Source organism: Pan troglodytes, chromosome 12 (assembly GCF_028858775.2).
Source record: "Pan troglodytes isolate AG18354 chromosome 12, NHGRI_mPanTro3-v2.0_pri, whole genome shotgun sequence".
Lineage (NCBI taxonomy): Eukaryota > Metazoa > Chordata > Mammalia > Primates > Hominidae > Pan > Pan troglodytes.
Genome location: NC_072410.2, coordinates 84,279,053 through 84,305,176, shown reverse-complemented (window position 1 = coordinate 84,305,176; position 26,124 = coordinate 84,279,053). Strand labels below are relative to the sequence as shown.

General features: G+C 45.7%; 1 long non-coding RNA gene across 5 annotated transcripts in view; it reads right to left on the bottom strand.

The window, feature by feature from the left end:
* Positions 1-26,124, bottom strand: part of LOC104004947 (uncharacterized) — a 78,567-nt gene that overhangs the window by 29,172 nt on the left and 23,271 nt on the right. For all 5 annotated transcript variants that reach the window (XR_001715720.4, XR_008546378.1, XR_678052.4 and 2 more), the window contains exon 2: positions 9,946-10,148. This is a non-coding gene — a long non-coding RNA (uncharacterized LOC104004947). The remainder of the gene's footprint in view (positions 1-9,945; positions 10,149-26,124) is intronic.

Sequence of the window (26,124 nt, the reverse complement as noted above, 5' to 3'; positions counted from 1 at the left end):
TTAAAAAGAAATAAAGTTCTGGCTGGGCACGGTGGCTCACTCCTGTAATTCCAGCACTTGATGGGGGCCTGTAATCCCAGCACTTGAGGGGATGAGGCAGGCAGATCATGCAAGGCCAGGAGTTTGAGACCAGCCTGGCCAACATGGTGAAACCCCATCTCTACTGAAAATACAAAAATTAGCCAGGCATGGTGGAAGGCACCTGTAATCTCAGCTACTCAGGAGGCTGAGGCACAAGATTTGCTTGAATCCGGGAGGTGGAGGTTGCAGTGAGCCAAGATCGTGCCATTGCACTGCAGCCTGGGTGACAGAGCAAGACTCCATCTCAAAAAAGAAAACAAAAAAAAAAGAAAAGAAAAGAGAAATGAAGTTCTGACACATGCTACAATGTGGATGAACCTTGAAAACATTATGTTCAGTGAAATAAACTGAGACACAAAAGGACAACTATTACGTGATTCTACTCATATGAAATATCTAGAATACCGAAAGTCATAGAGATAGAAAGTAGACTGGCAGCCACTAGGGGATGGGAGGGAAGTGAGAATAAGGGGTTATTGCTCAATGCGTGCAGAGTTTCTGTTGGGGACTATGTCAGCTAGACATGGTGAAACTAGACAGTGGGGATGGCTGCATACTAAATGTGAATGTATTTCATGCCCTGAATTGTCCACTTAAAAATGGCTAAAATAGCAAATTTTATGTTATATACATATTTTAGCACAATATTAAAAAATATTGTAATATCTCGGAAACCATTGCACTATAAGTGGGTGAATTGTATGATATGTGAATTATATCTCAGTAAAATATGTTATAAAAATAGATTACTATTCTGGGTCAAATTCAAAGAGCTGTGTAAATTTGAAGACAAGAAAAGAAAACAAAAAAGAAAAAGAAAACCCCATAATTGGACAAGTGGAGTGGCATTATTTTCAGCCACGGTCTCCTTCCAGACTTCCTTCTTCCTGGCACCCAGAGCCATTTTAGGGCCACACAGTCTCCAGCAGAGTTTCTTGGAATTCATTGCAGGCAAATGCAATCTCCCAGGACCTCGGTCATTTCATCTGGCAGCTAAAGACTCCCCAGGGTCGGGCAGGCCTTGAACAGATGCTAATGGTGTTCCTTCATCTCTCTGTACCTTTGGAGCTGGTTCTGGGTATAGGGTAGTGGGAGTAGGGACCTCAAGAAGCAAAGAAGTGCTCTCTTCCATCAGGACTCAGAGCCGACCAGGCTGGCTGCAGAGCACTAAGATGCAAGAGGCCACATGTTTTAATGTGTCCATATTCCCTCCCTCAACTCCCCACTGTGGTCCCCAGTCCCTACCGCCACCACACACATAGCCTTGGACCCCAGGCCCTGGGACACAAGTATGCGTGGAGTGCGCTGAATCTAACATGATAATTAATTAGGTAACCCACTTTGCATCATAGAGGAGTCAAGGACTCAGAGGCCTACAAGGGGCAGATCTGAAACCCAGGTGAATGAAGCCAGTCCCAGCAGGCCAGGCAGAGCAGACAGCAAATGGGGTTAGCTGTTGCCACAAGGCTCCAGCCACTTGCTGCCATGCGGGAAAGTGGCCTTGTGTTGCCAGTGCTTCTGGATTTTAAAAAGGAGCCAAAACAAGGTTTTTTAGGTGAAATCTCTTAGTGTTAATTTCATTGCTGGCAACTATTTCAATTTTTTTTAAAAAAAGGAAATTAAAGCCAACTTCCAGGCCTAACAACATATTATTGGTAATATAACTGCAAGCCCAATATGAATTGTGACCTGCTGGTTTTTAACATCTGTTTAAACATAATCAGGCTGGGAGCAGTGGCTCACGCCTGTAATCCCAGTACCTTGGGAAGCCAAGGCAGGTGAATCACATGAGGCCAGGAGTTTGAGACCAGCCTGGCCGACATGGTGAAATCCTGTCTCTTCTAAAAATACAAAAATTAGCCAAGGGTGGTGGCAGATGCCTGTAATCACAGCTACTCGGGAGGCTGAGGTGGGAGAATTGTTTAAACTCAGGAGGCAAAGGTTGTAGTGAGCTGAGATCACGCCACTGCACCACTCCCGCCTGGGCATCAGAGTGCGACTCTGTCTCAAAAAATAAACAAACAAACAAACAAATATAAACATAATCATTGTGATCAGGAACTGGTGCTGAGCTGATAGTGAGGAAGCTGATCCTGTCCTTGAACACGGGCCAAAGGAGAGCCGGGCACTCTCAGAGGCTGCTTGCTTTAATTTACTACAAACAGATAAAAATTGGGCTGCAATTTATTTTAATTTCATGGGATTTTTAAACAATCTTATTTCCATTTGATGTTGATCATCCTAACGATGATTATAATGAGGATGGTCAAAGAACTCACTGGTTTGGGTTGAAGAGCACATGGGGTTCTTGGGGGAGCAGCAAGTACAGCGGGGTAGAGCGTGTGCTCCTTTAAAATTACACCCAGGACCACGGGTCCTCCTGCCTATGCCCAGCATGTGTCTCGGGGCCAGGTCAGAGGTTTCACTGTCAGATAGATATGGTCTATGCCACAGCTTCCTGAGCTGCGACATGGAAACACTAATACCTCACAGCGTCCTTGGGAGTTAAATGAGACACCTACAGGCTGGGTGCGGTGGCTCACATCTGTAATCCCGGCACTTTGGGAGGCCGAGGCTGGTGGATCACTGAGATCAGGAGTTCAAGACCAGCCTGGCCAACATGGTGAAATCCTGTCTCTACTAAAAATTAAAAAATTAGCCAGGCATGGCGGCAGGCACCTGTAATCCCAGCTGCTTGGGAGGCTGAGGCATGAGAATACTTAAACCTGGGAGGCAGAGGTTGCAGTGAGCCAAGATCGCACCCCTGCACTCCAGCCTGGGCGACAGGGAGAGACTCCACCTCAAAAAAAAATTTTATATAAATGAGACACCTACAGGTCTCAGGTCTGTAAAATATCAGGCCACTTCCCAACAAATGCTTTACCTGTCCCACCCCCTACACATCTTGAGCATACCTCATCCTTGCTTACCAGGTCCAGTTTTAAAAAAAATTACCTAGATCAGAGATAGACTTTGGCCCATGCCAAACCTCAGCGCTCTCTCTCTTTCTCTCTCTCTCTCTCTCTCTCTGTGTATATATATATATATATATATATATATATATATATATATACACACACATATATATATATTTTTTTAGGCAAGGTCTCACTCTGTCACCCAGGCTGGAGTGCAGTGGTCTGATCGTGGCTCACTGCAGCCTCAACCTCCTGGGCTCAAGTGATCCTCCTGCCTCAGCCTCCCAAGTAGCTGGGACTACAGGCACACACCACCACGTACAGCTAATTTTTTTAAAAAAAACTTTGTGGAGGCAGGGTCTCACTATGTTTTCCAGGGTGTTCTTGAACTCCTGGGCTCAAGTGATCCTCCTGCCTCAGCCTCCCAAAGTGCTGGGATTACAGGCGTGAGCCACTGCGCCTGGCCAGCTCCATTTTTAATAGTTGACTGTCTTCTTCTTGACAGATTCTTTTTTTTAGGTAACTTTCATAAAGTTCCAAAATAATAATAGTTATTGGCATCCATCCTTTCTCTTTTAAAAAGGAGGGCAAGGGTGTATGTCGAGGACCAACGCAAACAGGTATGGACAGGTGGGCAGAGGTAGGGTTCAGCCAAGCCAGGTGAAAGGGCTCAGGGGGACGTCCAGCACCCAAGGAATGAAGCCAGCATCTTGGCCTTGAAACACTAGCTGGTCAGCTCTTTCCCCAGAGAGGCCCCTCTGGCTCTTGGGTACCTTTGTCTGCTGGGGGGAAGGAAAGGAAGAAAAGTGATATGTATCAAGCACATTTGCTTCTCCTTTTCACTCCCCACATCACGTAATGGTCACAGAATCCTGTTCATCCTTCTGAAGGACGCTTCTCATCAACCCCACATTCAGTGCTCCACTGGGGACCTCATCACGATTTGCCTTCAAATCTCCAACTGCTCCACACTCCCCCAGACCACCTTCTGGGGACCTGGGGCTGGGGCCAGGGGAGGCTCCACCTGTCTTTCCCAAGCTGAGAGTGGGGATGCAGACACTCAGTGGCTCTCAAGGGAAAAATGATTCCTTAGCCCCAGTCCCTCTGCAGCCTCAGGGCCCAACCCCACCATGCACCCAGCACCGAAGCCACACTGCGTTTATCATCATTTTCTGAATAGGCCAGGCCCAGGCACAACTCAGTGCCATTATTGACAGTATTGCCTTTGTGCCTGGCTTGCTTTTTTTTTTTCACAAGCCTTTAAGATGTTGTAACCCCATTCCTGCAAACAAGGTATCATGAAAGTTGGGTCCTTATTCCAGGGTTCAAGACAAATTTCATGATGACACAAGGCATGTGTTAAGGAATATGCTTGACTAGGGGAAGGGCAAATTTACCAAGCCAGGGCCTGCAAAATAAATGAAGGCAGAGGTCCCTGAACCCATCCATCTTCCCACAGCTGCTGGACCACATTGTGGGTCTATTTAGCAATGGAGGCCCCCACTGCACCTGTCATTCTTTTTTCATATCCTACAAGTAAAAACAAATTCAACAAGGCACTCTGGTGCAATGCAGTCTGGATTTGCCAGCTGTTTATAGAAGTTGTCTGAAAGTGCCAACTTCCTGGCCCTTGGAGCCCACAGGACAGAAGAGACCTTCTTGTCAGGGGAAGAACTGCTAAGGCCATGGGCTAGGTTCAGATGCAGCTTCTCCAATACAGAGGAGATAGGAATCTCCCATCCAGCCCAAGCAACCTAGGAAAAGCCCCTGGGGTCACTTTAGACAATTCTGCTCCTTCCACCAAGCGAGCAAACTGAGGCTCAGAGCTTAAGGCAGGTGGGAAAGATCACATACCTCAGAGGTGGTGGAGTCCAGATTCTAGATCAGGCTCTTCCTACCATGCTGTATGTCACAATCACCCTCATTATCCAATCCAGGGTCCTCTGCAGCTGTGTGCAGGCCTCATTCTCTCAAGGAGGGGCCCCCCGGAGTCAGCCCACCCATAGGTATCTCGAGTTTATGGGAGGTGAGGGTCCTGCCCTCCTGGGTTCTCCAGGATGACTGGAACCAAGAAGAAGTCTTGAGGATACCAACAATACAAGTTCAATTGTGCTGCCTTATCACCCGAGATTTCTAGATGGCAGGGTCACTTTTTCTAAGTTTGGTTGCCCAATTTTTAGTGCCTCCGCCAAAAAAAACCCGTGCATGCTAAAGTAAGTGCAGATATTATTAACATCTCATCTCCCTTTCCCAACAGCAGAAACAGGGGCTCAACACAGATAATAGTGAAGTCCTATAGTGGGGCATGTGTGTGTGTATGTGTGTGTGTGTGTGTGTGTGTGTGTGTATGGATCCCCATGTGGGGTTCTGGGTTGAAAAACCTGGCAGGGGAGTTTGATAAACTGTCCTTACCTTTCAGAGGATTCTGTGCAGTTTTGTGATAGCCAACCCATATGGGTCAAAGACTGCCATAAACTACGGACCTCTAATAGACAGCAGATAGAATACATAGCAATTTATACCCTATACTTGCTGTAATGTCAAAGTTTCAGACAATTTAATATAGAGGAATTCCAAAAGTAGTTTAAACACACACACACCATCATAAAATGGTGTTAAACCTGTCCTTCCCTGGCCCAGGTCAGGATATTTCAAGACATATTTATATCCCCCACCTCTCCTCCTCCCCAGTCCTGAGCAGTCTTCTACTGCCCCATTTGATCATGGTACTAGCCTTGACCCTGATCAGAATTATTTAAAACAATGCTACTAGCCTTGCCCCTAAGGATTCATGTGTCCACTGATTGGCCTCCATATGGAAGACACTCCTTGGTTTCTGCTGTTTGCTGGAATTATTTTGCTGTGTCTGAGAAGTTGTTGAAGGGATGGCTTCATGCATCTACAGGCTCTATCTCCTCTGCACAGCTGTGGCAATGTCAGCCCTCAAGGTAAATGCAGTGAACACCATGCGAGAAATCCCCGGTTGGAGACAAGATGCTGTGCGATGAGGATGACATTCCAAATAGTGCAGCAGGCATTTGGAGATACAGCCCAAGAAATTCCAGAGGGCATGCAAATTACTGCCAGCTACAGTAGATACTGGGACATGTGGATGGATGATCTGAGGGTGGATGATTCCGGAGTCATTTCGGGAATGCACAATGACCCTCTCAGAAAGCAGTCAGCCAGAAGAAGGCCCAATGAGGATCCAAGAGTGACCTTGTGGTCCTCAACCTTACTGCCTTAGTAATGGGTGGAAAACAATCTAAATATAAAGGCATTTCTTTTTCTCCACTGTGCTTGCCTTGCTCAATTTGCAAGTCCAGGGACAAGGCCTACTATCTGGGATGTCAGAGAGCTAAGATTCCATTCTTTAATCATCCTTATTTTTAGTCATGGGAACAAGGGATTTGAATTACTATGCTATCATCTCCTTGGGCTAAAATGCATCTTCTACTAAGAATCTTCATGGAAACATTAGGTCTGATTTTTTTTTTCTTCCATAACCTTTATTGTTGGGGGCATAGGTATTCTCCAAAAACTACTGTTAAATAATCCAGATTTGCTAACCCATCTATAATATTGTTCTGATTCCCTCTTTAGTTTCATCTTCTCCGTCATCATCATTACTCCACAGATCACTTAAATCCCCCTACTTGCACACCTACTACCTAGAGAATGTTGTTTTCAAAAGTCATCTTTCCTTTAATAGATAACTGCACAGAACAGCAAGCGTTATGCTCGTCACGGAATTTGGAGAGCAGGCTTGCGTTTGGGAATTCAGCAGTCAGCAAAGGTGCTGGTCCTTTTTTTGGAGACCTGTCAGTCTTCAGTTGAATATCAGAGTACACTCCTGACCTGCTGCAGTTTGCATTCAGTGATTTTGACCTTTCCAGTAGGGTGTGTTGCAATGGTGAACTTCCTCTTGGCTCAATGAGCCTCATTTGGAATCAGTTGGGTAATTATGTCTTTTCTGGCTTCCCACCCTTTCTAATTAGTGTACTTTACCTAACCTGAGCCAGCTGCAACTGTCTCAAACTCTCTGCATCCCTTTCTACTTAATCTAAGCAGCTTGCTTGACTAGACAGTAAATATCAATGGCTAAAAGACTCAGAATTCTTCCTCCCCCTCTCTGTCCTCTCCCATTTTTCTTCTTCCTTGTCAACTTATGTGATAATAGTACCTTGATTTTTTTTGTTGTTTTTGTTTTTGTTTTGTTTTGAGATGGAGTTTCTCTCTTGTTGCCCATGCTGGAGTGCAATGGCATGATCTCGGCTCACCACAACCTCCGCCTCCCAGGTTCAAGTGATTCTCTTGCCTCAGCCTCCCAAGTAGCTGGGATTACAGGCATGCGCCACCACGCCCAGCTAATTTTGTATTTTTAGCAGAGACGGGGTTTCTCCATGTTACTCAGGCTGGTCTCGAACTCCCGACCTCAGGTGATCCGCCCACCTCAGCCTCCCAAAAGTGCTGAGATTACAGGCGTGAGCCACCACACCTGGCCAATACCTTGATTTTTAATCATCCTTTTTATCTTTCCAGTTAGTGTCACACCTTTGAGTTCATCTGGGATAGGAGGGGAGAGGGGGCGAGTTGGAGGGCTGGTCTGAGTGCCCTCAAGATGAGAGCATTTCCAAGGCAGGGTCACCTGCTTAGACAGTTGCTCTGACCCCCTTCCCATGTGGGAAGACAGGACAGAGCCCAGGCAAATCTTCCTTGCAGTGGAAATGACCGAAGTCTGGCTCTTGGGATGCGTAGCTTTGATGAAGGTCACTCGGAAGCTGTTGGCAGGTATGAGCTCAAAACCTTGCTTGCTCTCATCCTACACATCTCCATGAGTTCAATGCTTCTCAGAAAGTTCTAGTCACAGAACCTTCACTTGAAATGAAATTCAAGCAGAATTGCACTGTTTGGAGCAGATAGCAGCTGAGTAGCTGAGAGCCAGGGATGTGGGGGTGCCAGGAATAGCCTTCCCCTCAGTCTCCCCTTGCCCCACCCTCTGTCCCTGCAGTACCCCCACCAAACATCCCAAGAACCACTGCCCCCCAGACCACGCAGCCTCCTTTAGCCAAAGGGTGTTGTAAGCTGAGCCTTCCCTATCCCCTATTCCTCTTTTCCCCAACCAGAGAGGACAGATGCTCCCAAGTAAATGAGCTGAAATTCAAGTCAGAGACATTCCTAGGGGCTGTTTACTTGGTGTTCCATGCCTAACAGGTTCGGATGTGCCCTCTGGCTGAATCATGCCTCTGATGGTCCAGCAGATGTTGCCAAGAAGCAGGGTTGGCGTTGGGCAGCAGGGTCGCCACTGCAGACATGTGGCATCTGATACCTCCCCACCTGCTTGACCCTTCCAGCATCTCTTCCTTCCGCAGACAGATTCCTGGCTCTGTTGTTTGGGGTTTCCTCATGCCTTCTCATCCTTTCTGTACTGTGTCTGCACTGAGTCTGAGATCAGGGAAGCATCTCAAATTACAGAGCAGGGATTTGGGAAAGGAGAGAAGATAAGGAAATGTTGATACCCAAGAAAGTCCTGCTTTTAAAAAAAATTATTGGGTAGTACTCAGCAAGCTTTCAGCGGAGCGGGTAGTAGACTCCACATCCCTTTGTACTTAATCTAAGAGGCTTGTTTGCCTAGGCAATCTAGACATCTCCTGCGAGCAGCAGTAGTGTGCCGGACCTGGAGTCAGAAGCCTGGTTCTGCTTCCAGCTCAGCAGTGAACAGTTCCAGTGACGCTTTAAACTTGGCCTATATTGTTAATAAAATAAAATGTCATTTCCAAGGCCTCTTCTAAGCTCTATGTTTGTGTTTAACAGGCCACTGATAGCTTACTGCCTGGCAGTAAGTCCTCAGCCCCCTTCAGAGCAAAGGGGTCCAGGAGGCTCTTTCAGTGAAGTTGTTCTGGACAGTGTCCTGCACCTTGAATGAAATCAGCCTTGTAACCTGGCTCAGGCCAAAAGCATCCATACACTGGACCAAGGGAAGCTAGTCACTAGTCAGGTGGCCCATAGCCACTCTATCCGAAGGGGACCCTCCTTATTGATGGTGACCAGACCTGAGATTCTCTCATGCCAGGAAGATGACTGAAGTTCTTACAGAGAACATGCTGGAGCAACCCAGGAAGACAGGGTAATCTGAACAAGGACTGCCATTGCTCTACTTCTTCAGGGCACCCCCATAGGCCAGTTCCGGGAGCACTGTGACCTAGCACTCAGTTTCTCATGTGGCCTTATGGTCAACACCCATCACCAGAGGAAGGTCAGGCCCATCTTGTCCTGGCAACCTAGTATCACCTGGAGGCGATGATTCCATTCTATTTTGCAAGGAGGTCATGATGTGTAGGAGGTAAGTCCTGGGTCTTAAATCAACTGAGATTGCAAAGCGGGTGTTGAGCATTACTCCTTGTTTCTAACCCTACACATAGGATTAACTCCACGTGGGTCAATGGAGCAAAGATTTCTTCAAAATCAGGAGCCTGAGTAGTTTATTACTAATAAGGTGACCTTGAAAAAGATGCTTGACCTCTGTCTTAGTTTCCTCACCGCCTGATAGGGACAATGTTGTTCAATCTACCTACGTCCTAGGGCTGCTGTAGAAAGAAATCAAATGGAATCATGTACATGAACATACTCAGTCATACAATGGACTAATTAAGTAACTGTCCTTAAAACCCAGACAGTGAGGGGCATGAGACAGGAGAGCATGGAACTAACAGCACTGGCTCTGGAATCAGACTTGGTTGAGTTCAGATCATGGCTCTGCCAATTCCCACAAGAGTGACCTTGGACAAATTACTTAGCCTTTCTGGGCCTCAGTTTTCTCATCTGTAAAATAGCAATAATATAGCACTTACTTTATAGAGTTTGTTAAGTTAATGTATGTCAAGAGAAGTGCCTAGCACATAGTAAATGCTCCCAAATGTCCATTATTATAAAGAATACCACATACCTCTGGCCAGAAGCACATTTGTGGGCTCCCACAGCCCTCCTGTGCCCATAGAAGGGAAGCGCTTGCTCTGGACCTTGGCACTCTTGAAGGGATGCGTGGTGGGTCTTCCTCCAGCAGAGATGGTTCCTGGCCTCCTATTCTGGCACAGTTGACTGTGAGACCACGTGCAACTTCCGCCTTCCCAAGAGCTTCAGTTTCCTGCCCTAGAAAAGAAAGGCATTCGTAATGACCTGTCCCACAAATGGTCACTTAGATTGCCTCATTTGTGGCATCCTGGACAAAACCCCTACTCCATGATTTCCTGGATGTACACCCTACTGCAGAGGGGCGCATGAGCCCACGCATGCCACCAAATCAGCAAGAGAAGTCGAGTAAACAACCCTGGGCCTAAAGAGCTCCCTCGGGAAGGCATGGAGAATTATTTTTGCTTTAAATACCTCTAAAGAAGGTTTAGAAAAGGGACTCTCCAGCTTTTCCTTTGCCTTTACGTTTTCTGGTTAGGAACATTGAAATTTCCTATCTTGAGTCCAGGATGAAGTGGACATTTTTAAAGGGAGTTTTATTTCCAGAACACAGTCTGTTCTTCTCAGCAAAGCCCTTAATTGGAAACAGTTGTCACTGACCCCATTGGCATGCCCCGGGGTGGGGAGGGCATGCACCCAGCCTGCAGTGATTTTGCTCTGCCATTTCCAAGGAGGCAGCCTGAAGAACTGAGCCCCATATGCTGGGGGCCTCGCTGGGCTGACCAGTCTGCTTGGTAAAGGGCCGGGGCAGAGGGTGGTTTCAGCTGTGCACACTTGGTTTCTGCAGTGGTTCTAATTCAGGCTGTCCAGAGACGATCATCTGGATGACCCCTAGAAAGTTCCCCTCTGGAGCAGGAGAACAGGAGAGGAAGAGGGTGGCCATTGCACTTAGAGTGACTCTTCTGTGTTGGGTTAGCTGCTGGCTGGATTTCTGCACTTGGCTGCAGCCTCTTGTAGCTGATACATTCATACCCAGCCAGAATGACAGCCTTGGCTGCAGGTTTGGATTTCCTAACACCCAGATGTGAGCTGTGAGTGGCACACAGCAGTGACCAGTTCCTAATATTTGCTCAGATGACACAAAAGTCTTTGTCCTTGAAGCAGATCCCAAGCTAAACCTTGGACTCTGTCACCCCGGCTTCCACAGATGCTTGCTTCATAAGTCCTAAGGTAAGAAATAGCACAGCTCCATCCTCCAGCCTTACCAGGAACGGATGCCAATGTGCAATCTCAGGAAGCTTCTGTGTTAGGAAGATGCTGGCGGAGAACTTGCAGTGAATGACCCGGATCATGCAGGCCCTGTCAGATGACTTATGTCACTTTCCTCAAGGAGAAAATTACACTCTTTATACTTGGCTGAGGGGAGGAGGCATTGAGGTTTTCTTTGTGGAGGTAAAAAAAAAAAAAAAAAATGTTTTGCAGATTTTGGCTTTTTTAACCTCAAAAATATTTTTAATTGGCTTTTTTAACCTCAAAAACATTTTTAAATGTAAGATGTTTTCTGAGGTAGAGTCTACGTGAGGTGTGACACTGTAATTGTGAATCCCACCATCCAGCTAAGCTAAGGCCTATGGAGCATAATTCACTCTTTCCTTCAGCAAATATTTGAACAGTGTAAAACTAAAACAGCCCATTCATTAAGCAATGTGCAAGGTTCTCCCGCTGAAATATCCTGAAGTCATAAGATTTGACCGCTGGGCTGCAGCAGTCAGAGTCCGATCAAGACCTTCAGAGACCATGAAGACAGGACCCATTAAGGAACCTCACCCCAAATTAAAGACAACACCAAATTGCATTTTTTTAAGCATAAGGGAAGGAAATCAAGGATCTGATTTTTCCTAAAACGAATGTTTCAGTAACAAATAATCTCCACCTCTCCCATCTTCCACCCCCACTTATTCCCATCCCTCCACCCCCTCTCCACCACAATGCTCATCCACCAGAGGAAAGTGGGGGTGGGGCAGGGGTTGCACTTGAGTGACAGATGTGAGGTTATGGCTAGAAAGTGAGAGCTTAACCCCAGGGGAGAGAGTGACTTCCTTTCACAGCAAAGTGGTCTAAAGTAGGCCAAGGCAGCTGGTTGGGAGAGGAATGAGAATTCTCAAGAGGAGATGAAATTAATGCTGTAATCTCAGAGTGGGGAAGACGTAGCGGACTTTAACTCAGGAAGTTTCCATGAAAGAATTGAGAGCCTATGAGAGAGAAATACTGGAGTGAAATCAAAAGAGTTGACATGAAGGCCATGCAGAAAATTATCTTGATTCTTCCAGGAAACTAAGGACAAAAGCAATAATTCAGTTTCCGCAGAGAAATGTGTGTTCTTGGGGAAGAGTGGAGGAAATCACTCAAGGAGAAATATTGGCTTTTAAAGTCACTAGACTCAAAGACAGGGTTGGGGTCATGGAAGGGAACAGAAAACTAGAAAGGCTTGGAAATAACTTGGTGATATTTTTGGTTGATACAAGCTGAACTTTCTTTTTCTTTTTTTTTTTTTTGAGATCGAGTTTCATTCTGTTGCCCAGGCTGGAGTGCAGTGGCGTGACTTTGGCTCACTGCAACCTCCATCTCCCGGGTTCAATCAGTTCTCCTGTCTCAGCCTCCTAAGTAGCTGGGACTACAGGCACACACCACCATGCCTGGCTAATTTTTTTTTTTTTTTTGCATTTTTAGTAGAGACAGGGTTTCACCATATTGGTCAGGCTGGTCTCGAACTCCTGACCTCAGGTGATCCACCCGCCTCAGCCTCCCAAAGTGCTGGGATTACAGGCGTGAGCCACCCCCGCCCCAGCCTATACAAGCTGAACTTTCTAAACTCTAAATCCCATAGTCTTTGGTGGACTGCATCCTAGATTCACCTTTCCTTAGCTGTGTACCAAGAGGTTGGATGCAGTAGGCACTGTGGGGAAGGGGCACTGTAGGAGCCACAAAGCGGAAAGGCTGTGAATCCCAGGGTACCCTTTGGAAAAGCCGCTGGGAGAGGGTGACCTACCCTACCACACAAGGGACAATGTAAAGTATCTGCAGGCTTCTGCTTGTGACTGCCCTGAGGCCAGGTTTTCACATAGCAGCTTTTCTGTCTATTTGTTTTACGTATTTCTCTCTAAATAAGTTTCTTTAGCTGTTTAAAAAAAAAAAAAAAAGACAGTTCTCAAAGCAAGGTTCCCTGGACCAACAACATCAGCATCACTGGGGATCTCAGAACCTGACCCAGTGGTCTGCCCGGCCCAGACCTACAGAAGCAGAATCTATAGGGGTAGGGCCAGCAATCTGTATTTTAATAAGCCCTTCTTGCGATCTTGTTTGAGAACCACTTGTTTAGCAAAAGGGCAGGCCCATTGAGCTATCAGAGTCTTAAATATTTCACCCTTGTGCTATTTATGGGTCTATTTTTGGCTTTTGTATTTAAACTGCCTTTGCAGAAATGCACAAGGTTTCTGTGCCATAGAACTCAATGTTTCCGGGGTTATTATGCATATTACTGAATCCACAATTTTAACCTTGGGGGTGAGGAGGAGGTACAGCAGGGCCAGCATGTAATTTGATCAACTCAGTCTGCCTTCTTTTTCTAGGTTGAGGGGAGTGCAAAACAGTACACAGAGATGTGGGGAGGGGGGCTCCGGCTGCATTTGACTTCCCCTGAGCTGTCTGTCTGAGGCAACTGAGAAGTACCCTTAAGACCTACACCAGCTGGCTCTTGCCTTTGGAAACAAGTGCTCAGAGGCCGGCATGTGATCCGCCAGCAGCAGCTAGGTTGCTCACATGCTTTCCGTCTCCTTTTCCTTTCCAAATTCAATTATCTTGCATTTCTCAACCCTGAGTCTCCTCCCTAACCCCAGGAAAAATGGGATTTTAGAGCCCTGGAGACTCAGTTATGCAGTTATCCCTTAGCCTCCTCGCTCCTCCCAGCCAAACATTCCAACTAGCACTCTCCCTAACTGGATTCCAGACCTGCCAAGACATTCCAGGACAGAGGCGATTCCTTCCTGCTGGCTGCCTGGCTCAGGTTGTCAAGCCAGATATGTGAGGCCAAGCACAGGTATCTGTTAGAGAGGCCAAGAGATGCGTGATCCCTGCAGCCTCTGGTGCAGAGGAGCAGGCAACCGGGGCTTGTGCAAAGCTTGGAGACAGCGAGGAGCAGGAGAAGACTGTGTGTTATGTAAGGGAAGCATGTGGGTTGCGTGCTGCTATTCACCTGTTGCTAATTAGTACACTGCCTGTCAGGACTCAGGCGAGGAAAACATCTTCCTCCGACGCACGCTCACCTCACTGTCAGAGTGAAGACATAATGATCCAGTCTAGAAGGGTTCTGTCCAACAGAAAAATGTATTGAACCACGTGGTATGTTAGGTGCTGAAGATATGAGATGAATAAACCAGGGTCCCTGCTCACAAGGAATTTGTGATCAAGAAGAGAGACACAAACAAGTAAACAGTTGTGTACAATCCATGTGATAGAGAAAGCAAAACTACCTTTGGTGTACAAAAATCCTACACTGCTTTGAAAGTTGAGTCAGGCCAACTCAGAGGTCCCTTCTAGAAGTGCGTTCTAGGCAGGGAGAACAGTAAGTGCAAAAGTTGGGGAGTGGGCCTGGGGTTCTCAAATCCTGAAATGGCAAAATTAAGCTAAGGTTGCTATGCCAGGTACAGAGTCAGGAAGGCTGCTTCCTCTGGACGGGGCCAGCAACAAGACTCAAAATGCGAGTAGGAGAACCCAAGGAAATGTAGGTAGGAACAGGTCAAGACATGGACAGAGAAGGGTGGGGAGAAGTGGCGTGCAGGGAGATTGCTGGGATCATGAGCTAGCACTGAGGCTTGTCTTTGTGAGCCTCTGCAGAGGACGCTTGGGAGCAGGAGCCTAGCATAGAAGGCAGGGTCAGGTGCTGGGCACTGTGGCTCATGACTGTAATCCCAGCACTTTGGGAGGCTGAGGTGGGTGGATCACAAGGTCAGGAGTTCGAGACCAGCCTGGCCAATATGGTGAAACCCCGTCTCTACTGAAACTACAGAAATTAGCCAGGAGCGGTGGCATGCACCTGTAATCCCAGCTACTTGGGAGGCTGAGGCAGGAGAATCACTTGAACCTGGGAGGCAGAGGAGGTTGCAGTGAGCCGAGATCATGCCACTGCACTCCAGCCTGGGCAACAGAGCAAGACTCCGTCTCAAAAAAAAAAAAAAGAAAGAAAGAAAGAAAGAAAGCAGGGTCACAAGAGAGGCAACTGGAGTCCAGAAACAGTTTAAATCCCCCCCTCAATGGCGTTCTGTATTCGGGAAGGCACTAGCAGGAATGAGAGGGATAGTCCAGGAGTGGAGAACCGAAATCTGCCCATTTGTACACAAGATAAAGTTTTGAAAAAACACCAGGGAGCAAAGAATATACAGGGGTTGAAAAGTTTACAAAGCAAAAAACAATCTCGCAGAGGCATGTTTTGTTCTATTTCCCGACCTACAAAGAGATCTTCCCTCAAATGTCAGGCTCTGGCCCCAGCTCTCTTTTCCTCTCAATGTCACTCTCATGGCCCCACCACCTGGGCTGTGACTTCAATGACCATGAACACCCTCAGTCTCCAGACCAGCCTCTGTCCCAACAGACAAGTGCTTACTGGACACCTTCACCTTGAACCCCCATGGACACTGCAACCCCAACATGTCCAAAAGTGAGTATGCCATCACCAGCCCTCCCCGCCATCCCCTCGCCATTGGGCCCTAGCTCAGGGAATGGTACCTCAATTCACCTTAATGCCTGACCCAGAAATCCAAGGAGGACTTTCTCTCATCTCCTCCTTCTAATCAAATTATTTCCTAAACCACTCTGGAGCCTATTCACCTCGTATAGTTTGCTATTGCTGCTGTAACAAACTGCCACAAACTTAGTGCATTAAAACAACACAAGTTTATTATCTTATAGTTCTGAAGGTCAAAACTCCTACAATCAAGATGTCAGCAGGGCTGTGGTCCTTCTGGAGGCTTTAGAAAAGGATCTGCTTCCTTGCCTTCCCTAGCTTCCAGAGGCCACCTGCATTCCTTGGCTTGTGGCCCCTTCCTCCAGCTTCAAAGAAAACAGCAGAGCATTGTTGGGGCCCAGAAAATAATATCCCAAAATGAAGGTCTCAGAAGCAGCCTCAGAAGCAAAAGTCACAAGATTTGTAACCTCCTCAATTGCTCCTATAGATAACATAACTATTGTAAAACCTAAAATTGGTGTTTGAGGGTATCTTTCAAACCTTTCATTTTGATGAACCAGCTGGTGCCATCCAGACCAGTTAACCCATTACCAAGAAACTGTCTCAATTGGTCTTGTGACCCCCTACCCAGGAACTGACTCAGCACAAGAAGACAGCTTCAACCCAGTGTGATTTCCTTCCCAACCCAACCAATCAGCATACCCATTCCCTAGCTCTGTCTCTACCAAACTACCCTTAAAAAACCCTAGCCTCTGAGTTCTCAGGGAGGTGGATTTGAGAATTATCTTCCGTCCTTCTGCTTGACTGGCCCTGTGATTAGTGAACTCTTTCTTTGCTGCAACACCTGCTGTTCTCAGTGAACTGGCTTTTCTGGGCAGCAGGCAAGAAGAACCCATGAGGAAATTACATTAGCATTAGATCATAATCTTTTTGTCCAATCATATTTCTACATGGCTGTCCATACTTTTCTGAACCTAATCATAAACATAGACAATTTCCCCTGTATCTTTGGGTCTTCATTCTGAAGGCTCTTGTGTTATACACAGAGCCTTAAATAAATAAGCCTTAAATATGTTTATATGCCTTTTCTCCAAGTAATCTGCCATTTGTGAGTTGATTTTTCAGCAAACCTTCAGAGAGTGAAGGGGAATTTTCCCGTGGCCCCTACAGTTTCAACAAAGTTCTCTCTTCTTCCATCTTTTAAGGATTCTTGTGATTACCTTGGGCCCACCCAGATAATCAAGGATAACCTCCCCATCTCAAGATCCTTAACTTAATCCAAGTCTTATAAAGTAACATTTTCACATGTTCTGGGGATTAGGAAATGAACGCCTTTAGGGGGGCCATTATTCTACCTACCACACACCGCTTCCTACCCCAATACCACTGCCACCATCTCCTTCATTTGGAGTCACCAACACACTCCTAAATGCATAGAAGAATCACAAAGTATTTAATGAGGGGAAAAACAAAAGAGAGAGAAGAAGGAGAAAATAAAGAGAAGGGGAGAGAGAAGAAGAAAGCCTCTTCCCATAGACTCCCTGAAGCAAAGGATGCCTTTCATTCCCAATCTCTTACCTAGTTTCCTTGATCCAGTATTTCCCCCTCCAAATCATTCTTGGCCTTGCTCTTTCCTTTTGCCCTTGCTATTTGCTCTGTCTATAATTTCAATCTCTATTTCCTAACAGTCACCCCCACTCTGCCTCAACCCCTACACAGAGCACCTGGCTAAGTCCTGTTCCTTCAGGTCTCAGTTGAGATGTCATTTCCCCAGGAAGCTTTCCCCAGCTCTCAGGTTTAGGTCTCCTGGGGTCTCCAGTAGGTGCCATTGTACCTTGCTCTTACCTGTCCTAGCCCTTATCTCATCCAAAAGTCATCATCCATTCTCTTGTCTATCTTCTGCTCTGAGCTTTCAACACTGAGAACAAGGTATGAATCTTTTTCCATGTTTCCCCCCAAGTACATTGTACGGTTCAATAAATATTTTCTGAATAAGATTTAAAAAATAAAATAACACTTCTTTTCATTCAACCTCTTTGGAAGCCAGATCTGATCTAGTTGCTTGTGTTCAATGCCAGCCCCAGGTCTTGCTCTTTATTGATGCTTATTACCTGTTGCTGGCTTGATGGGAGGGTGTGGTGACAGTCAATAGATGCATTCCAGTGGGAAAGGAGGGGGCAGTAAACAGTTCAGGGCTTCTCAGTTGGTCCCAGATCAGGAAGGCAACTGAGGACAAGGCCCTGGCAGAGAGGCCTGGAAGATTTTCCAAAACTGGGATCCAGAAGAGAGGTTTCCCCTCTCAGGTCACATAGGCAAGGCTGGACTCTGCTGTCTGTAATTTCATCACTGGCCAGAGTAGGATTTCTGAGATGTAATAAGAATTCCAGGACAGCACACATGAGGCAGCAGCTGGCTGGCAGCCTTATGCTAGATGAAGCCTGGGTGGCGAGGCAGTTCCCCAGCAGGGACACACACTAGGGGGGCCCACATTCCTTCCTGCTCCACCCGCCGTAACCCACCTCCCCTTCCCCCTTCTCATCTGTATTTCTGAATGCCAGGCCCACTCAGGCCAGACATTTAAGACAGCACCACCAAACTTCTAGCACCTTCAACAGTTGTCAAGACTGATGAGAAAAAAAAGAAAGAAAGAAAGAAAGAAAAGAAAAGAAATTGTTAGCAAACGACTCTTCCCCGTCTGTTTTGATAGATTAAGGATTGACAAGATCATAGTTTGTCTCCTTCAGGAGTTAGTGTGGCCAATACAAATCATATCAAAAGTACTTGTTAATTTAGTTTCTGTAGACTAGAAGATAAACAAGTATCTCTTGCTCTCTCTTCCTCTCTTTTTACTTTAAAAAAAAATTTAAAAAATATTATAGGACTTTCACAGCCAAAGTCAACTTTTCACTTCCTTTTCAAAAATTTCCTGGAAATTTTTGTTTTGGTTTCTTTTCACAGTTATGTGATATTTACTTATTTGTTTTTCTCTTAGTGAATATTTAGGTTGTTCTGGGTTTTTTCTTCTTTCACATAATTCTATAATACATTCTTCTGCATATCTTATGTACACATGGGAGAATCTCTTACGTGGAACTGATGGTTAAGTACTTCCACATCTTTACTAGATAAGTAATTACTAAATTACTATCCAAAATGGTTGCATCAATTTATACTTCTGCCCACGGTGTACATGTTGCTCTGTAACTTCTCAAATACTTTGGCAAATGGTTGTTTTTTTACCAATCTTATACATATAAAATGGTACCTTGCTTTGCTTTAATTTACATTTCCCCGGCTACTACTGAGATTGGCATCTTTTCATGTATTTATTGGCCTTTTAGATTTCATCTTCTGTGAATTGTCTGTTCATATCTTTTGCCTAATTTCTTATTGAGACATTTATCTTTTTCTAATCAATATACAGTTTGGATTGTATATAAATTTGTCTATATGATTTGAATCCTATAGAATGCATATGATTCCAAATCATATACATTCTGAATAATAGTCCTTTTTTTGTTTTGTAGAGATGAGGTGTTGCTATTTGGCCCAGGCTGGTCTCAAACTCCTGGCCTTAAGCAATCCTCCCACCTCAGCCTCCCAAAGCTCTAGGATTACGGCGTGAGCCACCATGCCCAGCTTGGATACTAGTCTTTTGTTCTTTATAGGCTATATTAATTCAAGTCTTCCAAGAAGCAGAAATCAAAACAAAATTGGAAGTGCAAGACAATAATGGGGGGTAATACCTGCGCAGGATAATGGGGAAAAGAGCAGGCATGGTTGGGGAGAGTTTTCAGACCCCAGTGCAGGTCTTTATGCCTGTGAAAGGGAAGAAGAGGAGAGAGAATTGGGTGGGAAAAGCCTCCATCTGCAGGGCAGCTCTGAGAAAGTCAGCCAGGCTAATGGGGAGCCTCAGAAGAAAGTTTGCCTTTTAAAGAAGTCCCACATTGAGCAGGAATGACTCAACTCTGGTACTCCCTCCATACTCAGACATTGGCTAGGATCGGTCAGAGCTAGCAGAGCCTCTGCTAGAACACAGTGGTGGATCCTGAAGATGAGGCAACTCCAGGCTGTCAGCCAATCACACCTCATAAGTGTGTCTCTGTTGAAAGGAGCCGAACAGCACACTCCCCTGACTGCCACATTGCAAATATCTTTCCCCAGTTTGTGTTTGTCTGTTTTTTATTTTACTTTATGGCATATTTTGAGGAAAAGAAGCTTTACCTTTTTTTGTTTGTTTGTTTGTTTGTTTGTTTGAGACAGGGTCTCTGTCACCCAGGCTGGAGTGCAGTGGCATGATTACAGATCACTGCTGCCTCAACCTCCCTGGCTCAAGCAATCCTCCCACCTCAGTCTCCTAAGAAGCTGGGACTACAGGGGCACACCACCATGCCTGATATGGTTTGGCTCTGTGTCCCCACCAAAATCTCATGTTGATTGTAATCCCCATGTGTTGGAGGAGGGGCCTGGTGGAAGGTGATTGGCTCTTGGGGGTGGTTTCTAATGGTTTAGCACCATCTCCCTAGTGCTGTCTCATGATGGACTTCTCACAAGATCTGGTTGTTTAAAAGTGTGTAGCACTTCCCCCTTCTCTCTCTCTCTCTCCTGCCACCATGTGAAGATGTGCTTGCTTCCCCTTTACCTTCCATCATGATTGTAAGTTTCCCAAGGCCTCCCCAGCCATACCTCCTGTACAGTCTGCAGAACTGTGTGTCAATTAAATCTCTTTTCTTTATAAATTACCCAGTCTCAGATAGTTCTTTATAGCAGTATGAGAATGGACTAACACAATGCTCGACTATTTTTTCTTATCTTTTGTAGAGATGGGGTCTCACTAGGTTGCCTAGACTGGTCTTAAACTCCTGGGCTCAAGTGACCCTCCCACCTTGGCCTGCCAAAGTGCTGAGATTATAGGCATGAACCACCATGCCCAGCCAAAGCTTTACATTTTAATGCACATAAATTTACGAATGTTTTTCTTTAGTGCTTGTACTTTTTCTGTTTTATGATATTATTGCCTACACTGTGATCTTGGAAGTTTTTCTGTATTTTCTCCTAGAAGTCTGAAAGATTTACTTAAAATTTTTTTCACCTAAAATTTCATATTATTGGGTTTGTTTTCAATATGGGCTATCAAATTCCCAGTACCACTAATTGAATAATTTATTCTTTCTCTACTCATCTGCATGTCACCTCTGTCATATATCAAGTCTTCATAAGTACAGAGATCTGTTTTGCGAGTCTCTATTCTGTTCTATTGGTCTGTTTGTCTCTTTCTTGGCTAAAGCCACACAGTCTTAATTTAACAGGTCTTATAGTCTTATAGGGTGAGTCGCTCATCTTGTGTTTTTCAAAATTTCTTAACTATTTTTGGTCCTTTTTCAGAACAATGTTAGAATCATCCTGTCTAGACCCATAAAAAAAATCCTATGTGAATTTGATTGGAGTCACATAGAATTTATAATTTGGGAAGAATTGAAATTTATGACACCAAGGCTGGGTGCAGTGGCTCACACCTGTAATCCCAGCACTTTGGGAGGCCAAGGCAGGCGGATCACGAGATCAGGAGATCGAGACTATCCTGGCTAACACGGTGAAACCCTGTCTCTATTAAAAAATACAAAAAATTAGCCGGGCGTGCTGGCGGGCACCTGTAGTCCCAGCTACTCGGGAGGCTGAGGCAGGAGAATGGCATGAATCCAGGAGGCAGAGCTTGCAGTAAGCCGAGATCATGCCACTACACTCCAGCCTGGGCGACAGAGCGAGACTCCATCTCAAAAAAAAAAAAAAAAAAAGAAATTTATGACACTGTATCTTCATATCATAAATACATCTTATCTATCTATTAAAGAATACCTAGGCCAGGCACAGTGGTTCACATCTGTAATCACAGCACTTTGGGAGGCCAAGTCAGGAGGATCACTTGAGGCCAAAAGTTTGAGACCAGCCTGGGCAACATAGTGAGATCCTATTTTACAAAAAAAAAAAAAAAAAAAATTAGCCAGGTGTGGTGTCACCCACCTGTAGTCCCAGTTACTTGGGAACCTGAAGCAGGAGGATTGCTTGAGTCCAAGAATTCAAGGCTGCAGTGAGCTATGATGGTGCCAACTGCACCCTAGCCTGGGCAACAGAGAGAGACCTTGTCTCTAAAAAACCCTAAGAACAAAAACAAAACAAAACAAAAAGAATACCTAAACAAGTAAAGTTTTATAATTTTCTTCATAAAGATCATGTATATATTTCTGCTACCTTATAGCTTTTGTTTCTTTTATAGGTGTGAGCTTTAAATTTTTTTATTTTCTAACTGTGGTTGGTACCTTAAAATGCAAGTTAATTTTTGTATAATGACCTTCTATCTAGTAACTTTGATGTGTTCTCCTAAATTTTATAAGGCTCTCTTTCACACATCTCTGGAAAGTTTAGATACTTCTGTACCGGAGCAAAAGTCATCAGCAAGCACTTACCCTTGGTGACAAAAGCAGTCGGAGCAAAGGACTAACTCGCAACCTCCCTTGCCTAAACGACTGCAGCTTGTTCCTAAATCTTACTATCCTATTGACACATGCAACAGCAACGCCCCCTTCTGGAGACCTGCCAACAAGACAGAAGTCTCCAGAGAGAAAGCCCTCGTGCTTGTTTAGATCAAAGATCCAGACCAAGTGGCCTCGCTTGAGGTCAGCCTTGCTGTTACAAAACAGAATGATCCCCAGGCAAAGGGCTCAGAGCCAGCTGGGTTAGATGAGGGGCTGCCTGGGTGACCTGATTAGAGGATGGTGTTTCTTGATTGGCCACATCTACTCTGTCCTTCCACTCCTACTTGAAAAGGCCTTGGGGACATCAGAAAGCAGGCCAGAAGGAGGAAGCAGCACTGCATGGAGAAAGAGTTAGCTGAAGCCTGCCCCTCGCCCACTGAACACCCCTGCTCAGCCCGCGAGCTGTTTCCCAGCTAGGCTTCCACCCAAAGCATCCATCTGGCTTGATTGCTGGGGGCAGCTGGCAGCTTCAAGAGACCTGTGAGGCCAGGAAGATGCATTCCATAGCTGTTGGCTTTGAGGTCATCCTATGTGATGCTAGAGAAAGAGAGACAGAGAGAGGAGGATGAATAGCTGATGCCCATTTGTTGGGCACTGGCATCTCATTGGACCCCAGCTGTCTCCATGCAATGGCCCAGAAGCAAGGTGACTTTTCCAGAGATCCCATTTCCCCTTAGAGAAAGGCCATTTCTCCATGGCCTACTTGGGTGTATAGGATAATGGCCTGATGTGAAGCGCTAGGTTTTATTTCCATATCTATCAAAGCTGAAAGCCAATGGGGCAGAGTAAAAAGTAAATGAACCTGAAGTCAGACAGATCTGAGTTCAAATCCCTATGTGAATTCAGGCAGGGTGTCATCAACTCTTCTGAACTTTGATTTCATCCTCTGTCTAAGGGGGAAGAAAATACCTTCCTTGTAGGGTTGTTGAGATGATTAAATTGAATTAAATCATGTACATCGCAGCAGAGTGGCTGCCTGATAAAGCTGTTTTTAATCCTTAGAAGGATAATCGCTGAGTCACCTCTCTAATGGATGTGGGATACTTGCCAATCTCAACCTTTTCCCAGTGAACTAAGAAATGTGAGTTCTCCTGAAATGAGAGGCAGCCACTAAGTCCTGTGTTCTGCGCTCAGGATGGAGTTTATGTATATATGGTAACTCATTCTATTCTTACGAGAACCCTGTGAAGTGGATAGAATGGATATTATAGCCATGCTGCAAATGAAGAGACTGAGGTTCAGAAAAGCACCATGACGTCTTGAAGTCATGAGCAGGATATAGAGAGCAGAGATAAGAAGCTGTGTGTGTCCTTTCCAGAAGCCTTTGCTGTGCTGCCCAGGTCATTACCCTTCTCCTGTCTTGACAATCTAGTCCTAGACCTCAGGTAGTCCCACAGGTTTTTTGTTTTGTTTTATTCTGTTTTTAGAGACAGAGTCTCACTCTGTCATCCAGGCTGGAGTACAGTGACACAGTCGTGTCTCACTATGTTGCCCAGGCTGGTCTCTAACTCCTGGACTCAGGCACTCCTCCTGCCTCAGCCTTCCAAAGCACAGATATTACAGGCATTACTGTGCCCTGCCTTAACCCCACAGTTTTTAACTTAGCTCCGGGGCAATCCTGATCTCTCTTTTTCAGAGGATAAATTATTTCAATTGCCAGGAGCAACAGTTCATTGACCTACATGACCCTTCCGGGCTCTAGTGTTAACAAGAATTGACTGAAAAGCTATGGTTTTTTTTCTATTCTCGCTTTTCCTAGGAACTGCCATTTTGTGTAATGTCCATGAGCTGGAAAGTACAATCAGATAACATTGAAGAGACAAGAAAGGCTCATGGGAAGAAAAAAAGGGCAAAAGAAGCATTTTTATAGGAATCAGCAAATCAATATTTAAACAAAAAATGATTTCTCTTATTATATATTGTCTTTACTAGAATGATCTGTGCAGCTACTGGTCCCTTCATTCATTTGTAAGGTTCTGGAGGGAAAAGGTCTGTGTCTGTGTTTAATCTTCTTGTTGCTGTTTTTTGGGATTTTTGTTTGTTTGTTTTTTTGTTTTTGAGATGGAGTCTCACTCTGTCACCCCGGCTGGAGGTACAGTGGTGTGATCTCGGCTCACTGCAAGCTCCGCCTCCCGGGTTCAAGCCATTCTCTCACCTCAGCCTCCCGAGTAGCTGGTACTACAGGCGCCCGCCACCATGCCTGGCTAATTTTTTGTGTTTTTAGTAGAGACGGGGTTTCACTGTGTTAACCAGGATGGTCTCGATCTCCTGACCTCGTGACCCGCCCGCCTCAGCCTCCCAAAGTGCTAGGATTACAGGCATGAGCCACCGCGCCCGGCCCTGTGTTTAATCTTCTACTACACCCGGCCTGGTCTCTAGCATGTACACAAGTGACTCAAGTGGCCCCTAGAAGGAAGGAATCGGTGGCCATCCTCCAGAAATGCCTTCAACTCTGGCTTTTAGTTATGTCTGACATTCTCGCCATGAGAGTTTTCGTCTCTTGGAGACTGTTCCTTTCCACCAAGTTAACCAGATCCCACACACTGTCCCCAGAGCAGAGCAGGACACCATGGGAAGAGCCTTGGAAGAAGAAAGTCGAGGGAAAAGCTGACACATGGGACATGGTCAGTCCTATGAGGGACCCAAATGAGAATATGTGCTAGGACATGGAGCATGGTTCCAGCCTCCATAGAAAGGAAGAAAAATCAGCGTCCCCGAGAAGGCAGACATTGCTCACACCATCATTCTGGCAGGACTAGTTTGGTTCCATGATGCAACCCGGGCTGCAAGGCTGAGCAACTCCAAGTGGTTCCTGTGTGAATTGAGATGATGGCCTTGGTCTCATTCCTCTGGTCTCCAACAAAATTGGGATGGACTACTACAGACCTCTGGGGAGCCCAGAATGCTCTTCAGAGCAGGCCCCACCCCCAGCCTTTGCTGCCCAACAGCCTGCTGCTACCACCCAGGCAGTGGCCTTCAGTGAGCTCTCTTCTTAAAATGAAAGAACTTACATACAAACATGTAAGTGAGAATGGATGTTACAGCAATCAGTAGACAATTTTTAACGCAACTTGCCAGCTACAAGCAAGCATGGGGAAGTAGCTAAATTTGTAGAGACCCATTCTCAAACAAGGTCTAGTCCTGTTTAGCTCAGATCATTCAGCTTACTTCAGAATTCCATTTAACAAACTCCCCCCAGGGACTGACTAGGACTCATGAGTTATTTGTGCCTCAGGACATCCATGGGAGCCAGGCCTTCTCTAGTACAGGATCCTCTGTGCTGGCTCAGGTGAGAGTCCCTTGTTTCACCTTCCTCCACCCCATGTGCAAGCTAGGGTTTCTTCTTCACTGAGGGGATGCTGGTGATTCAGGTCCTTCCTGGGTTTATGCAGAAAGAGACCCTGGTTCTCTTGACCTGCCAAGCTATGTGAAAAAACACTCAACTCAAGCCAGATATTTTACAGTCCTATCTAGAGGACTATGGGAAATTCATTTGACCTCTAAGAGCCAGAGTTTTCTTCCTAGGGAAATAGAGATTCTGCTACCAGCCCTGCTTTTCTCCCTGGCTGGCTGCAAGGTTCAGGGCCTTGTGAAGTGTACATCCCTGTGTAGAGAGAGGGAGGGATTCATGCTCACACACTCATCTTCTGCTGGGATGCCTAGTTCCCCTGGCTGTGTGTTCACCTGCATCCTAGAGGCTCCACTGTGGTCAGGATCAGCTCTAAGTCAGGATACAGTTATATAAGTTATAATTATATAAGTTTAAGCTGGTCTCAAACTCCTGACCTCAGGCGATCCACCCACCTCGGCCTCCCAAAGTGTGGGGATTACAGGCGTGAGCCACAGCACCCAGCCCTAGATGTTTTAAATGGAATATTTGGTGTCCCAAACCTAGATTACAATCTGAAGAAGAGTAGAAACAGACCTCTGTATAAACAAACGT